The sequence below is a fragment of the Anomalospiza imberbis genome, chromosome 3 (assembly GCF_031753505.1).
Source record: "Anomalospiza imberbis isolate Cuckoo-Finch-1a 21T00152 chromosome 3, ASM3175350v1, whole genome shotgun sequence".
Taxonomy (NCBI): Eukaryota; Metazoa; Chordata; class Aves; order Passeriformes; family Viduidae; genus Anomalospiza; species Anomalospiza imberbis.
Genome location: NC_089683.1, coordinates 23320427 through 23338680, shown reverse-complemented (window position 1 = coordinate 23338680; position 18254 = coordinate 23320427).

The following is an 18254-nucleotide window of genomic DNA, read 5'->3' as shown; positions in this document are numbered from 1 at the left end:
TTCATCCCAACATAATCAGATAGTTTGAGATATTTACAATATATATTCCTTACATTGCTTCCATCTGAACATTAAAATTTTGTTATATTTCTAGGTTATGCCATCTGAATGAAAATCAATGACGAGGGAAAAGACAAGTCCTATTTATAGAGAACTCCTACACCTCAAGACACACTGTGTCTGATCTCTCCCAGTGGATGATTAGAGCAGGAAAGGACCAGCAGCAGGTCAAAAGTGCTATGTGCACTGAGATTGATGCAGCTGAGGAGACTGTTGTGCCCTAGCAGCAAAACCTGCAGGTGACTGGGATAAAGCATCTCTTGGAGGGAAGGATAGTATGAACCAATGAGCAGAGTTCAGTTACGATCAGAGATGATGACTGCAGTAAATTCTCTGAAGTGGAAGAAGAGGTTAATGAACACAGAAGAGTGCAAGGAAGGGAGAGATGAGGATTTGTTCTGACCAGTAACAGGAAGCTGTTCTTCCAGCACTTGCTCGAAGTAGGACATAGGCAATGGCCAGCAGCTATTTTCTAATGTGATCCCTGAACACTGCTGCAAGCATCTGATTAACTGCTTGATTGTAGAAAACAGACCAGTAAAATCTAAAGTCCATTGATATTTAGATTTAATGTCTGTAATTCTGAGAATCACTGCAGCTTACACATTCACTCTACAGTAAGAAAAGCAGATGTTTTTTAAATACCTAAAAAGATTTAATGTTGTCCTTCTGCTACAGCTTCATGTTAATGAAATTAACCGAACATTGCTGTCCTTAGAAGATAATCTTGCCAGTGAAACTTGTGGGATAAACTGAAGTTTGTATTAACTAAAACTATTTATGCAACTATTTCTGTCAGAAATGCTGATCTGTCTTGGGCTGAGGGGGTGACTTGCATATTTTTCAAAAACTCTGTGTCCTTCTCAGAATACTGATGAACAGTGGTGGTCTTTGCCTTGATATGTAATTTGAATGAAGAGCTTTTTGCTGCATGGTGTTATCGACTCCTTGAAGTCAGAGTTCAAGCAGCTGCTGGAGATAACTGTACAGCTGAGTCAGCAGAAACAGACATGGTCTGGGTATCAGGTTCACAGACAAGCACACAAGTTGGCATCACCAATAAAATGAATACGCATTAGGACAATCTTAGTAACCTTAGAAGAGTACAGACACACAACCTGTTGCAGAGACAGCAATCTGTGTCAGCAGGGTGATACGGAAGAGCTGAAAAGGTGATTCAAGGCCCATGGTGGAGCTTGCTTATACTAAATCCACAAAATAATCCATGTGTTTGTGATATAAGCATATATCTAGCTATAAGGAATTTGCATGAGATCTTCAGGCAATCTTTAATGAGCAGTGTTTAACACCACATTTAGCTTCTGTGAAATCTGGACATTGTTAGGGATGGAGGAACAGACTAGATGAGACATACTCCTGATCCTTTAGAATATTATATCATTGACTCAATTAATTATCCTGATGGAAGTAATTTCAGCCCAAACCATTTTGTGAATATACTATGCTTCCATAGTTTGGAGAATTTTGGCTTTTCTTTTGGTTATATTAGTAACACCAGATACAACAAATTTAAATATTGAACATTATACTTGAGGCACAATTCTAATGGGTGTTAAAACTCTTGCAGTGAAGTACAGTATCATATTTGCACAATACTGCAAAATCTTCATTCAAAGGGAAACAGCCCAATTTTCTACCTCTGCTGATTTGATTAATGCAATCAGAATTATAGTAGCAGGACTTTGCGTGCATGTGCTGGTCCAAATAAGGTTGATGTCTTTTTACAAAAATACCTATTAATCACCAGCACTTGTTCTGCTTGATTATAAACCTTTTGCAAGAACTTAAATTTGGCTTAGGACTTCACATGTGAAAACATACATATGCCCACATTCATATCTGCATGTGTTTCCTAATGGTACCTGTGTTTGGCCAGGAGAACAATTGTGTGTAACATCCAACTGTGAGACTAAACTGTAAATCTACTTGGATCTAAACCTGGCATCTCTCAACTGTGATCAAATCATCAACCACCTTCCATGCAGCAACAGTGAATTATCTTTGGTGCCTTAACAAAGAAGAATAATATTTCAGTTTGGGCATAAAGGAAATAAGAATGGACCAAGATATCTCTTTCTCAGTGATGAAAAGAGCAACGAATTTAGTAAAGTTTAAACATTTAATCTTATACATTTTTATTTTATTTTATATGATTTTATTTTGTTTTACTTTTAATAAAAAGGAAGTTTACATCATTAGTGAAATTCAAATAATAAACTGGTGCTTTTTTAAGTTGATTGGTGGTTAAGACATCTCTAAAAAGGTATTTCAGCACCTTTCTAAGAGCAGTTGCATTAGAAATCACATTACCTCAGATGAAGAGTGATAACCTTATGAATTTTCACCAAAGGAAATATTATTCTATTGATGTCAAAGTAAGAAGAGATATTTTATAGATGGAAGTCAGTAGAGTCCTATGAAAATTAGAAGAATGAAGTTGAATTATGCCTTATAATTTCTTAAAACTCTTTAAAATGTTGATTTGTCCATTGTTTTTTACTGCAGCTTCAACTTTGTTTGGCTAATCTGTGTTACTTTCTGGAGGGCAAATAGGAGAACTGTTAGTATATACACTGCAGATTAAGAAATATAAAATTAATTTCCTATTAGATAAGTATGAAAAGAGTTAACCAAAATGAGAGTTTAGCAAATAAATGCAAGACAACATGTTTACATGTTAGGGGCTTTTGTCATAATAGTTGCTGGATTTTCTTTAAAATACTAGGAACTTGTACTTTCAGCTCAAAATATGTTTATTTTTAATATTCCCATGCCTTCTGGACCTGAAGACTTGGTAGAACCATCAAACTTCATGAGACTAAGGAGTGATAGTCCTGTCATGTGCAAAAAACATGCACCTTCTGTGAGTCATTTAAATGCAATTTCCTGTTTCACCCACATTTCTCTGTCAAAAAGAATCTTCTCTAAAAGACCTATAAATTCTATTTCCTACATTACCACAACTCACTTCAAACAGTAAAAGTAATATAAATAGAATTTCTTTGTAAAAAAACTGTTTATGTTGTACATCAAATACATGAAAAAACTCCTTTATATACTCTTGGAATATGGGCTGATGCATACACTGCAGAGATGGTGCTATAGCTGTAAAAGATGGATTCTGTGGAAAAATCTCTGACCACTGAACAGAGAGAATATTTACTTTGTACTTCATGTTTGACTGCTGTCAGGTTTATTGTTAAAGAAAATAAAAAATGGAAAATTCAGCCAAGTCCAGAGGTCTTAGAGAAAAAACAAGCAAAGATCCAAACTATTGTTCATGAATTAGATTTTCTCTTCCATCTCCTGTGATTTATTTTATACTTTTGTATGTTGAGCTTTGAGGGTAGCGTATTCTCTGAAATGGCAGAAACAAAAATATTTTAACATTCTAAAGTCTGTACCACAAGTGTAAGATGACCTTTTTTTTTCCTTTTTTGTTTTTCCTCTTTCTCCTTTTCTGTTCCATTTTAACAGCCACCAGTGTTCTCTACTTTTCCGGCAAGGATGAAGTGAATAACTGTACATAGAGCTCCTTGCTGGGTCCCACTACAGAGGAATGAATCTCTGAGGCAACAAGAGATGTTTACACAGCTCTTTGTTGTATGATTCCACAAGGAAATTTCATTCAGATAGTAAAATATCCTTAACAGATTATTAACACGTGCCATTTTAAAAGCAGTGGGAAGTGACCAAAATGGACCAAGAGAAGGCAAGAAATGTCTTGGATTCAGGTTTCTAATTTCTCTGCTCAAATCTAGATTTGTACTCTGTTTCTAAAACTGCTAACAAACAACAATTTGATATGTGTCTTTCAGCAAAATTCTTCATCAGTCCCTATATTCCTATTCCAAGTTTTCTGGAACAAGACCAGTTCCTTCAACACTTTGGCTTTGATGAGACTGTCTGAACTTGTTTTAGTCCATCTAAATTTTTGTCAGATACACTCTGCTCTCACAAGTCCTGGAGGAATCAGTGAGAACACTCAGGACTCGCTCATTTTAGGTGCCCCACTACACATGGCTTGCAGCAGCTGAGAGTGACAGTTACAGTAAAAGTAATCTCTTAGAGATGTAGGAAGAACAAGGAGGCACAGGATGATATGGAGAATGTAGCTACCAATTTTTAGCAAATCTTCAATGAGCATATGTAAATTTCTTCTTCAGGGAACTAGAGCTGCATCAGACTTTGCTGGATATTAGCAGAACAGGCAAAAAATATCCTGCTGAAGGTTCCTTTCACTACTCTGTTGCTGCCCAAGTCCAACTTCAAACTAGGGCTTCTTGAAGAAAATTCTGTTTGAAGGTTTTAACCCAGAGCAACATTTTATTCCCTATCACACTCCTGAGTGTGGCTGAAAAAAGTTCAGCTAAGGTAACAATCCTCCTCAGATATCTTCTGCAATGGTTTGATGTATGAAAATGTAATCAAGTGCATTGAAACAATAAAAAAAAGTCAGATAGATAAGGGGAAACCTGCTGGATGAGGTATTGAAAGGAATATGAAAATTACAATGGCCTGTGTAGGACACACTGACGACAAACCCCAGAATTTTGTCTGCTAGAGTAGGTTAGCCACCAATGTACCTCTTTATTAAGTATATGGAATCATGGAATCATAGGGTGGTTTGGGTTGAAAGAGACCTTAAAGATAATATTTTCCAACTCCTACCATGGGCAGGGACACCTTTCACTGACCAGGTTGTGCAGAGTTCCATTCAGCTTCCAGAGTCACCTCCTTCACCCTTCTGGCCTTGAACACTGCCAGGAGTGGGGCATCCACAACTTTCTGAGCAAACCATTCTAGTGTCTCACCACACTCAGAGTAAAGAATGTCTTCCTAAAACAGAACCTAAACAGATGCTCTTTTGAAGCTATTCCCTCTTGTTCTGTCACAACATGCTCTTGTTAAAAGTCACCTTCCATCTTTCTTGCAGGCCGTCCTCAGCTACTGGAAGCACACAATTAGGTCATCCTTAAGCCTTCTCTTTCCAATCTACACAGTCTGAGTTCTCTTAGCCTTTCCTTATAGGAAAGGTGCTCCATCCCTTTAATCTATTTGGTCACCCTTCATAGAACTTGCTCCAACAGGTCCTTCTCCCACTGTGCTGGGGACCCTAGAGCTGCATGCAGCACTCAGGTGGGATCTCACCAGAGTGGAGCAGAGGGGAGAACCCTGTCGCCCACCCTGCTGGCTACACTGCTTTGGATGCAGCCCAGGATACAATTTGCTTTCTGGGCTGTGAGCACACACTGCCAGGGCATGTCTGGTCTCTCATCTGCCAGCATCTCCAAGTCCTTCTTCGCAGGGATCCCCTCGGTCTGTACCCCAGCCTGGATTGATACCAAGGGTTGCCCCAGCCCAGATGCAGGACCTTAGACTTAGTCTTATTAAACTGCATGAGATTCCCATGGGCCCATTTCTTGAGCCTGTCCACATCCCTCTGGATGACATCGTGTCATCCAGGTGTATCAGCCATAACATTCAGCCTGTTGGCAAATAAATCAGTCTTATTTACATCCCATCCTGTATCTCCTCATATCATTCTCTTCCAAGAGACTTAATCACACAGAGTTGATTACCATTTCTTTTTCATTAGGCTTCTCAAGTCTCTTAAAAATCTGTGAAACTGCCAAAACCAGACACTCATTACCTGCAATTAAAAACAACTGGTTGTCTATAGATTTATGCAAATAAAGAAAAAGAAATAAAAAAAAAATTAGATGGTCAAATGTAATTTATTTCTGGATAATGGAAGCAATAGACCCCAGGGGTGGTTGCATTGAACTTGATATCTAGGCAGGATTACCCACATTTACATTAGCTGTTCTCACCAGATCTTTCTCTAATCTGTTCTCAGAGGCCTCCAAAGTCAGAAATACTTAACCTTCCTCCCTGTTCCAGTGTTTCAATACTGATATTGCTAAAATGTTATTCTCAAATTTAATCCCAGCCTCTTTTATTGAAAATTAAGCCCATTGCACCATCAATGTGCAAAAGATGACACTTCCTTCCTCAGTACATCAGTCCTCAAGTATGTGAAAAACTGGGTGCCTATAGCTTTATGTAAACATAAAAAATTACAAATTAGATGGTCACTTTTTTTTTTTTTAATTTGGTCTAAATAACTTGCATTTGTTCCTTACAGGTTTTATTTTCTAGCTCTCCAGTCATACTCAGTGCTCTATTCAAGACTTTTCAGAAGGTCGAGCTCCTTTGAAATACACTCCCGCTGGAGTGTTTCCACTTATGGGTAGAGCAGATTTCACAGGTCTGGCAAACTGTAGTTCTTTTTTATGTTATTCCACATGGTCTGTGTCTTTTTTGCAGCAGTGGAAAATATTTCACAACAAGGCAAAGGCTTAAACATTAATGTTCATCTTTATGGCATGCAGTAATCTTTAGTTCCACCAAAAAGCCACTTGCCCACATTCCTGTGTGTCATTGACAATTCTTGCTCTTAGTCTTAGATTCATCTAAGACTGACTCCCAATGTTCCTCAGGCTGCACAAGTCTGAGTACAACAGGGTGTAGTATTGTACAAAAATACTTTTTCAGAATTCCTTTCAGGTGCCCTAGACTCTTTCCCTCCTTGAACTCCCAGCTTAGCATTTAAACCTATTTAATGTATGAATACAAATACCTTGGAAAGCTACTTGCTCTTTTTATCTCAATATGTTAATAATCATATCCAGAATTAGTCCAAATTGAAATTTAGACACATAAATTCATTTAATCAGTACAGAAAACTCCCCAAATGTTTAAGCAAAGGACAGTAAACACACCTAAAATAAGACTATAATCTAACAAAACCTCCTTTAAACTGGAATTTAGATGTCTAGTAGCTACATGACAATCCAATCTACTTGTTTTCCTAACATTTTATACAAAATTAATGAGGCATCTCCTTAATTAGTTGAGAACAGTGTAAAACTAAACTTAAGTACATATGCTTGTTCAGAAGTACTTATTCTGGAAAACATCTCCTGCTTTGAGCTTCTTATTAATCCAGAATTAGGTGTCCTTAATCCGTAGTTTTTATGAAGGTCTCTGGAGAAGCATGATTATGTTCAGGAGTAATCTTTTAGTCTGAATGTAAACTAGACTAAGTCCTAAACGTACTTAGGAGTTCATGACATTTTCTGTTTATGAGCCAATAAAAGTCTAACTGGTCTAATTAAAAAAAAACCCCTATATTTAATGTGAATAAAAGGCTCAAAGGACCAATACAGCACTAGTGTATGGATGTCTTCAGACCAGCTCTGCTGCAGTGGAATCCACCCACCCTCACAGTCTCTAATTTTCCAGTTAAAGACCTATATTTAGGAGAAATAATGTTTAAAGACCTTTTCTTGTTCCCAGGTAGGGACTCTAGGTACTTCAGTTAGGAGGGATGAACTATTGGTTATGCCCCTTGGCAAAGAAATGCCTAAATTAGATGGACTGAACTCCATCCTTAATCTTAATCACTAAGAAAATATTAAAAATCCTGCTAGAATATACATGTAGCAAAGATGTTATTTTTCACTTGATCATCTCAGTGCCTCAGTTTATTTGAATTCCTATGCTGTAGGGCTCTTGTAGATTAGGATTGAAGATCCTGGTCAAATACAGTTATTACTGATCAAAGTATCTTTCTTCATTTTCACCACTTTTTACAAACAGGAACTAAGCCAGGCCCCTTTCACAGTATGCAGAAATCCCTAGTGACAGACAACTGGTGATCTTCCAGTGAAAAGTAGTTAAAAAGCATGTGGTCATACACACCAAGTAGAAAAGAAAGGGAGAAATTCATGTCTGAACACATGAATATATTGCTATTATTAATGATTGTGTCAGCATAATGCATCTTAAAAATAGAAGTCACTATTTCTGGTACAATAAATTCCAGACAAGACCTCAAAATTGCCGAAGGAATGGTGGAATTTGTCATGTTAGACAGTATTTTACTTCTCTTACTAACACATCTCAAAATGCTCAGAAAATTTCCATTTCATGAACTTTATGGAACAGAGAATTAAATTAATTAACTCTTGCCCTGAGTAAATGGACTTAACTGCCTGTAACACCGTTTTTTTTTGCATCAAAACACACTAAGTATGCAAAATTTTTATGACTCTTCTGTGACCTGAAATCTTCCCTTGAAAATCACTTCAACCCTTCCCCCAGTCTCCAGCTGGTACTTTTGTAATAATAGTATTTGACATTAAGTAACAAAAAGTAAGCTGAAGAGAGGATGTTAGTTCAGCAGCCAATGTCATATCCAGCTACAAGTGAAATCTGATGCAGACAGGTGTAAAAGCAATGAGCTATGAACTGAAGCTGCATTTTCTTCAATCAGACTCAGATAGAGACATTGATATGACTTCAGCTCGGCTTCAGGTGACCTAGCTCAGACTCATAAAAAGCTTTGATTGGTTTTTAGAGACAAAAAAATGTGTTGCTAGAAAGAAAAAAAAAAAAAAGTCTAAAACTTAGTGCCAAAGATGTTGTAAATTCAGTATATCTAAAGTATGCTGCATTTTGTTTCCCTGGTAGGAAGGAGTATTCTTAATCTATTGTTTCCTAAGAGCTGTGTGGAATGTGCTGAATCTACAATTAAATGCTGATTGAAAATTTATTTGACAATTGTAAGGGTGATATTGAAAAGGAGGAGGAAAAAAAAATTAGCAAAATCAAAAGGACTTCAAAAACTATTTGAACATTGCCCATGAAACTCCTGAACATGAAAAGAAATCTACAGAGGGCAAAAACATTTATGGGATGAAATATATTTTTAAAAGTACTCTACACCAAAGAGACCCCTTTGAAATGTTGAAGGGATTGCATTGTTTATTTTCAGCTCTTTAGGAGCTATGGCAACTCAGAATCAATTGTCAAAATGGTAATTTTAAAAAGTAATTATAAGTAAAGTTTATGTACTGTTTTTTTTTTCTCTACTCATTTATTTTCTGAGTTTTTTTAATGATTTCATCTTCTCATTATATTTATGTAATATGTAAGAAAGAAAGAGTGTCTTATCATCAAAAATATAATAAAACTAAAAAGTTGAAACAGCTGTGCTGCATAAAAACAGTAACCAGACAGAACTGGGGCCTGTACAGATGTGTAAAGAAAGGTACAAGAAAAAACGCAACATGCATATAATGAGATTTCTTTGGAATCAAACTTCTGAACTGGTGATTCTAACTTTGAGTTGAATATTCTTTGTGAGTTTCACTTTTGTGAAATTGTAAAATTACTTTTTGAATGCTGAAAAATTTTGGCATTTACAAGAACAGATTGGAATTACTTCCGAAGTTCATTAATACATGTCATGGAAATGCACCTCCTTCTGATTGATTTAAACCTGCCACCTCATAATTTCTTTTGATTTCCACTAATTCTCATAATATAAAGTTCAAGAACAAACTATTCTCTATTTCCTTTCTCTCTGTTATTCCATGCTCTTAAAGACCTCTTTTAATGTCTTTTCCAGGCTGAAGAATCTTTGTCTATTGATTTGTTCCCTTATAAAAATTCATTCACTCTTCTCTGCCACTTCTACAGGTGAACCATATTATTTTTTAAATTGTCTAACCAAAACAGTAATCAGGAAATGGGTATGCTGTGGATAGTTTAAAAGTATGAATATATTTTTTTTTCTGTCAGGCATTTAATTCCTAATAATTTATTACAATTTACCTGCTTCATTTATAACTACTGAGTAATGAACTGATGTTTGCATAAAAAATTATTGATGTCACATCCAAAACCTATTTCATAGCTCAGATTGTATCCTTGTATATTTGAAATTAGGATAGGTTCTCTTTATTATATAAAATCATTTCCTTTTAATAAACAGGGAATTATGTTTGTCATTTTATTTCTCAGACACTTGCCATATGATGATCAATTTCAGAATTTTTTTTGGTGAGTATTCCTCATTGTGACCCCAAATAACTCAATAATGTTAAAAACCTTGGTCATGTCATTCAAATTCTTGTAACAATCATGGATAAATAAATTGAATAGCACATCTTAGCATTAATTCTTATAGGATTCTAATAATGTCCTCAGCTATTTACACTTACCTACAACTTATTCCTCTTTACTAATTCTAGTATTTTAATTTGCTGTTTACACTTTTAATGGACTTCCCATTTATCCAATGCCAACTGAGATTTTCTTCAGAGTTTTGAGTAAAAGGTTTTTCAAAAGCTTTATGGAGATTGTAATAGCCTGTAGCAACTTGATGACTGTTGTTCTTCAGTACGAGTTCTTTAAAGAATACTAGTAGATTAGCAAGATACGATTCCTTGCTCTGAAAACCAGTTTTTGCCTCTTCCCCAGAATATCACACACTAATGTGATTGTATGTATGTGTATGCACAGTCTGCTTTCTATTTCTACCAATTTATTCCAGCACAGAAATCAGATTTCTTATTTGCAGGTTTGGGGGGTTTATTTTAGATTTTTTTTTTTAAGTTGCCTTTATGTTCGTTACCCTCTGTCCCAAATCTGCTGGAGCAATTTTCACAGATAGCTCACACACCACCGTTAAATAGGTCAGCTGTTTCATACTTTGAAGAATACCATCTTGGTCTGTCAAGTTCATTCTTCATTTCACTAGTTTATTCTAGAATCTTTTCAAATGACACTTCAGGTTAGGTTTATCCTCCTGTACCTTGTTCACAAACAGGGCCTCTGGCCTGGGTACCTCTTTTAGGCACTGTGAATATAGAAGAAAGCAAAAAAGTGTAGTTTTCTAGGAAAGCTTGATTGGTTTTAACCACCATGCTGAAAAAAATGATAAAAGAGGAAGTTTGGAAATGAATAGGAAAAAATTTTCAGATTACCTGGAGAATTTCAGCATTTCATTTTGAGGTTTTCATAAAGTTTACTTTGTTTCAAACTAAGGCAGAGATAAAACTGATTTCAGGCTTAGTTGCTCTAAAAAATTGTTGTTCTTTGGGCATATAGCTATCGCTTTGGACTATATAGCTGAATACTACAAATTTCTAAACAAGCTATATATTTAAATCACAAAAACAATTGCATTTTTAGATGGTGTTCACAGCTACTTAGTCTGAAGTATGGATTTAGTTTACTCCAGATGAAGCCGGTTGACATAAGCAGAGCTGAGAACTCCTGTGCCACACATTAACCATGGCAATCAAGTGATAGAAACAACTGTGTAACTTTTTACGAGTTAACCTGTTTTCACAACAAAGCTTGCGAATGGCAGAACTTCAAAGAGGCACAGCACATTCTGCAGCTATTCCCCTCATGCTCATCTCACTTGCACTGTGCAGGCCACCAAGTTATTTTCACATCTAAGTGTTTGTTTTTAACAGCTATACATGTGGTGAATTAAACCTCTGTTGTGGTTTCTTAAATAAACATTTAGATCACAATATGGTCACAATATGGTATCTACACACTGAGTAATGGTGAGATAGGCTCGAGGGGCAAAGAGCAAACTCTTAATCCAACATGTAGAAAACCTTTCAGCCTTTGTGTATGTGTACAGAGCTCCACACTTTGGATATAGATTTAGAAGATAGTGGTAAAAATGTGCCTCCAGTGTAGCTCACAGCCTGTAATTTGAAAATGAATTTACAATATAACCTAAGTTTTTTGGAAACCAGATTTCTTCCTATATTTCACCTAGTTTCCCTAAGAACTCTAGCTTTCTCAGAGCAACCCACAGTGTCAGTACAGGCTGGGGGATGAACAGATCGAGAGCATCCCTGACAAGAAGGACCTGGGGGTGCTGGTGGATGAGAAGCTGGAAATGACCTGGAAATGAGTTATTGCAGCCCAGAAAGCCAGTTGTATCTTGGGCTGCATCAAAAGCATTGTGGCAAGCAGAGCAAGGGAGGGGTTTTTGTGCCTCTACCCTGCTCTGGTGAGACCCCACCTGCAGTGCTGCACCCAGCTCTGGGGTCCTCAGCACCAGAAGGCCATGGACCTGTTGGTGTGAGTCCAGAGGAGGCCACCAAGATGATCAGAGGGATAGAGCACTTTGCCTAAGAGTAAAGGCTGAGAGAGTTGGGGTTGTTCAGCCTAGAAGAGGAGAAGGCTTAGGAGTGAACTAACTGCAGCCTTCCAGTACCTGAAGGGTGCCTACAAGAAAGATGTAGTGACAAGACAAGAGAGAATGACTTCAAACTGAAAGAGAGAAGGTTTCAGTTACATGTTAGGAAGAAATTATTTTCTAAATTCTTTACTGTGAAGGTGCATTTCCAGTACCTGAAGGGTGCCTACAAGAAAGATGTAGTGACAAGACAAGAGAGAATGACTTCAAACTGAAAGAGAGAAGGTTTCAGTTACATGTTAGGAAGAAATTATTTTCTAAATTCTTTACTGTGAAGGTGGTGAGGCACTGGCACAGGTTGTCCAGAGAAGGTGTGAACACCCCATCCCTGAAAATATTCAAGACCCAGTTGAATGAAGCTCAGTGCAACCTGGTCTGTGAAAGATGCCCCTGTCCATGGTAGGCAATTGAGACTAGGTGATCTTTAATGTCCCTTCCAACAAAAAGCATTTTTTGATTCTGTGATTCTATAATTAGATTTTGCTCTACATGACTACCTAAAACAAAGCAAAAAATATCAAGGTCCTGATGCAACAAATGATTTCATTATACACTTAGCTGTTTAACCTCAGAAATGTTGACAGACATGGAGAAATCAGTCTTTTGTTGAACTGGATCAACTGGATACATAGAACTTATGACTATCAACTTTATATCTCTCCAGGATTTCAATTGCTGATAAAATGTTGATGTAATAGTCACAGTTAGATAGTAATTTTTTCTCTAGATAATGCAGATGGTACCTACAGGGACACATCTTGTACAGTTTGCATTGTCCACTGGCACAGACTTATTCCTTTTCATTAACAGAAGGAATCCATCTGCTTAGATCAGAAACCTAAGAGTTAGCTGGGAAAAGATATATGTCTCTGAACAGCAAGTGCATATTTTATAGGCTTACAGGACTACTATTTGCAAAGTCCCAAAGCTAGAAATATGTTGTAATACTGATGTCTCTGTTATTCTGCTTTTCTCAGCAGTAGTGGCTCTTTATCCTGAATATTTCCTGTCTCTTTGTAAGTATTTTACTACTGAAAGTTGTAAGAGTATCATGCAAGTTGCACAGAAGAACAGAACTGCAAAGAAATGTTGCAGTGGTGATTGCTTCTTTCTAGGGCAGTTCTCTCCTATTCAGCTTTTCCTTTTTTCTCCATTTCCCTGAATTTTAAGGTAGCTGGAGGGTGCACTTGATGCATTTGGCTGTAGCTGTGGCCAATTCGAGTTCATCATGATAGAATATCATTAGTTATGATAGTACAAATTTAATTCAATTCATACTCCATTCAGATGTCTTTATTGGTGCAATAAGAAAGGAATGGTCACTATATTCATGCTTGTAAAATGCACTTTATCACTCTGTGCCATAGGGACACTTTTATTTCAAGCATGTTTTTAGTGTTATTCTTATCCAGATTACATAATTTCCTTTATGTAACTTCCATAAAGAAAATTGTATTTTGAAAAAAAAAACCAAACAAAAAAAAACCCCAAAAATATCCTTTAAATTTCAAATGTCAACTTTACTTTAACTTCATTTTAACCTGGCTTGTAAGCCTAAAAATTTTAATATAAAGGTTAAAGTTTCTCCCCTTTTTATTTTCCCCCTTTACCAATGAACAAGAAAGGTTAAAAAAAGGAAGACAGAGGAGGAATTATCCTTAAACTTCTAATTAAAAGTAAATAATTGAAAGATGAGTTTTCTCCTTTTCCCCTATTATGCTACTATAATCTGAATGAGAAATATTAGGAAGCAGTTGCAAAGCATGGAAAAGCAAAAGAGAATATCAAATTGATTTTTCATGCTGAAGGCAGAATGAGGGCACAAACCAAAATGATATTAGCTAGACATTTTCAATTGAGTATGGGTGCATTAGCAAAGAATATTTTCAAAGGAATTTGGACAAATTGCAATTTAATATTAATTTGTGTCACATAACTGCAATTAGTAAAGGCAAAACATTAATGAGGAATTTAGAGACCAACATAAAACTTAAAATCCAGGTATAAATTTGTTAGAACCCAACAATTATTTCAGTCAGTATTTTATTTTTCTGGAAGTTCTGGAAATACTACTACGTACATCTCTGACACAACTTTTAGGGTCTTTTTAAATCATATTCAGAGACAGAAATGCAGAATACTTTTTGTGAAAGTAACTTTAAAGCTAAACTATTCAAAATAGATATCTTATGTCTGATAAAACAGAAATACTCAGTTGTTTGGGGCTTTTTGTCCTTGTCAAGAGATTAAATAATTTATCATTAATATGGAAACTTACTGTTCCTAACTGTAACAGAAGTTATATATGATAATGATTCTTTTTGTGCTGTTGGGTTCTTTGAAGTCACTGGAATTTAATCATATGCTTCAAGTTAAGCTCATGATAACCTGCAGCTATGTGATAATGGCCTTTTTAGCTCAATAATGTTAATAATGACACTATAGATGAGCCACATATGCAGAATGTTCAGCTTCTCTCAGCTTTCATTGAACAGAAATCTGAATGAAGTTCAATTTTTTTTTTCTGGAATAGCCCCTCACCTTGCATATTTTGTATAGAAATCTGCACCAGAGTGATAACAGAGTCATGGTTCTAGACAAAAGGCCTTACTTTTCTTCTAGAAGGAATGAAAACCAATCAAATTCTTTAAAATATGACTATACTATGAGTTAGGATGGGCCTTTTGTTAAGAAAGACTAACCTATCACTTGTGGTAGGTTATTGAAGCATATTAGGTATCATGAAGAATGTGCAGTACAGATCCCAGGTGTGTACAAAAAGTAGGAACCAGTCATGTCTTCCTGCTGACTTTAAAACATAAAACTGGCAGAGATCAAGGGTTACTGTATTTAAATGATGGCTATTTTTTAAAAAATACTTCACTAGAAGTGCTCTGAGAACTTTATATAGTTCATTACACATTATCCAAATAACTGTTAAATTTCTTATCTTAAAACTACATAGTTCAACACTTTATTTTATGTAAGAAATGTGATTGGCTGCTTCTGGCAATGGTAAAGTAATTACCACTGGCTTAATTTGTACCATGAAGATCTGCAAGCTCTGTCCTGTGATAGTTGCCATGTTGTTTTACCACAGTTAAATGGTAATTATTGCTTTGGAAAACCATATATTTGGGGACATTAACGGTGACTGTAGAATCTTGTCAAAATCCTAGTTGCCTAGCTACAACTAGATGAAACAAACTAGTAGTAGAACTATAAAAACATTTGTTTTTCAAAGAGTATATTTAAATGACATAAAAACTCTGTTGTGACTGTTACTGCTGGTTTTTCTGTAGTTACAGCAGGCTGTCAAGAGAAATGTTACAAAACTCAACTGGAGTTGTAAGAAGCCACTGTCAGGGAAAACAGACTTCCAGGAAGTCTTTGATCTTAATCCGCCTTTGTGGTAGTAGTTACTCAAATTCCTCTTTTTCTAGAGAATAAAAATTCTGCAGATAATACAAGCTTGTTTTCAGGTCAGAAAATGTGGAAGATGTAATAAGTTTACATCAAGAGATTTTTCTTTACATTTTCTTTGAAATTGAAATACTGAAAAGTGATATTATAATCCCTTTCAAAATTAGGTCATCTTGTATTTGAAAATTTCCTCTGGTTTGTTCTTTTAATATTAAAAAACCCAAACAAATCTCACCTAAATTATTTTTAATTAACTAAATCTTACCAGTAAATGGAAAGGTATTTTCCCCTTTTACAGGTCTCACCAAACATTCAAGAAGTTTGCATGGCAAACTGAACTTTAATCTTTAGATTTAAATTGCCTTCAAAAAACTTTTTTTCATTACAGGTCAATGCAGAAATATGAAAGAAGTGTCACTGACAGACTGACTTAGACAGTCTGTAAGTTCTGATCCACTGCATTCTTGCTGGGAGCGACTTTGTATCTTACACTGGATTTCAGCAAAAGGCAATAAATATTGAAATAATGCAAGAAGATTAAATTGATGCTTACAGCCTCAATTCTTTTTGCATAAATAATATACAAATGCTTGATTAATCAGGCTTTGCTGTTACTGCTGTCAATGAATTGTTCAAGCCAAACATCCAGTTTCACATTTTAGTTTTAATGTTCTCTTCTTTGTAATATTATTATTAAATTGTAATGAAAATTAAACTGAGTCAAGACAATATTTTAAATGAGGCCAATTAATAAAATCTGCAGTCTGCCATTATGAAGCCTCTTAGAGCTTGCTTATAACTTGAACACTAGCAGTTCATTCCTTCTTTATGTATAACTGAGTACTAGTTTCTTTCATCAGACTGATTTCAAGGTATGAAAACAATTTAATATTATCTTATTATACCATTATTCTCAAATTCTACAGCTGCACATAAGTGAAATTCTAGGAAGTTAAGATACAGGAGTATTCAAATATTTATCAGTATAATAATAATTTCATGATCGTATACCTTTTTTCTTTAGCTATTTAATTTTGAACATGATTTGTTGACCATTTCTTAGAAATGCTTCCTTACCTCTCTTCTGAAAAGCTCCAAATATGATTTTCCCCATGTTTTGTACTATGTTAGGTGTACAACATAGCCTAATATTTGGAAAGCATTTCCAGTATGCTGATGTTTCCCTTTTGGTAGTGATTATAGCACTTGGGGTTTTGAATGGAGAATGACACCATATTCATTAGAAGGATCATGCACATACTTTTGGTTTAATTCAGCAGATTTAGTTTTCAAGTTCAAAATGTCAGAAACTTGTCTCAGGGTCCAATAGCTCCTATATAAATAATCTTTGCTTATATGATATATTATCAGATTTTAATAATTAAGGATTCCTCATATGAGTAAATATTTCTGTATTAAGCAGCAGGCTTGAATCTTTTCCATAGTTTGAAAAGCATAGTCCCTATTAAAAAACCCAAAATTGTACACATAAACAAATGAGAAAGGAGTGGTAATTTTTTTTCCTTTCTCACATGAATGTCCTAATTAAAGCTTCATTCTCTTCTAGAAATATTCTTTATCACCAATGAAAATTTATATGCCTATGAAAACAGAGGCATATAAAGTGCCTCTGTGCAGATGTACAGACCTCTGTGGAAGAAAGTGTAGCTGAACAAAGCTGATAACAGAAGTACTGTCATTTCCATTTATAGTTTGACAGTTGTCCATCAGATCATTGACTAGTAAAGAGCCTGAGTTGTCAGAGTCTATTTAACTTCTTCTGTGCTGCCAAGTGATAGAATCTTATGTTAGTCTGAGCTTTATGATGACATTGATCAAAAAGTAAGTATATGTAGATTTATCAGGACATGATGATTATGCTGATAAAGACCTGACAATTGGAACTTCCAGAGTAAATGTTCTGAAATGATAAATGTTAATTTCCCTGCCTAAGGAAATGGATTCAATATTGCAGTTAATGTTTCATACAGCCCAACTTCATTAAGCACAACTTAGCTAATAACATCATGAATTTGTTCATTTTATCAAATTGCATTAATTAGGGAAATGTATCAAAAACTGTGAATAAATTTGCTTTTCCTTAGAGTAACAAGAAAGGGGGTAATTGAATTAATTTGTCCCTCTTACCCCCTATTAAGTTGGAGCATGAGGCTTTCTCAACATTTTGGTATTTGCGGTTAACATGATTCTCACTAACCACTTTAATTGTGGGGGTTAAAGCAAGAACACTTACAGGATGGACCAATGCCAGCTCATTCCTTTCCAATCATATTAAATGCCATCTCTCTAGGGACACAAGCTTTGACAAAGGCCTGTGCAACCATTATTCTTTAAAGAGTTATGAGAAGCAATCAACAAGGTCTTGCCATGGTTCCTTAAATTATTCACACCTGAGCCATTGAATCAAACTACAATGTTTACTGCAAAATTGTTGTCCTCTGAGTTCTGATTATGATGATGTGGCCCTGCAGGTGTATTGGATGTGCATGGCCAAGTTTTGGTAGCAGGGATGCTACAATGGTGGCCTCTGTGAGATGCTGCTGGAAGCTTCCCTCATGTCCAACAGAGCCAATGCCAGGCAGCTCCAAGACAGACCTGCCACTGGCCAAAGCTGGGCCAATCAATGACAGTGGTAGAGCCTCTGGGAGAA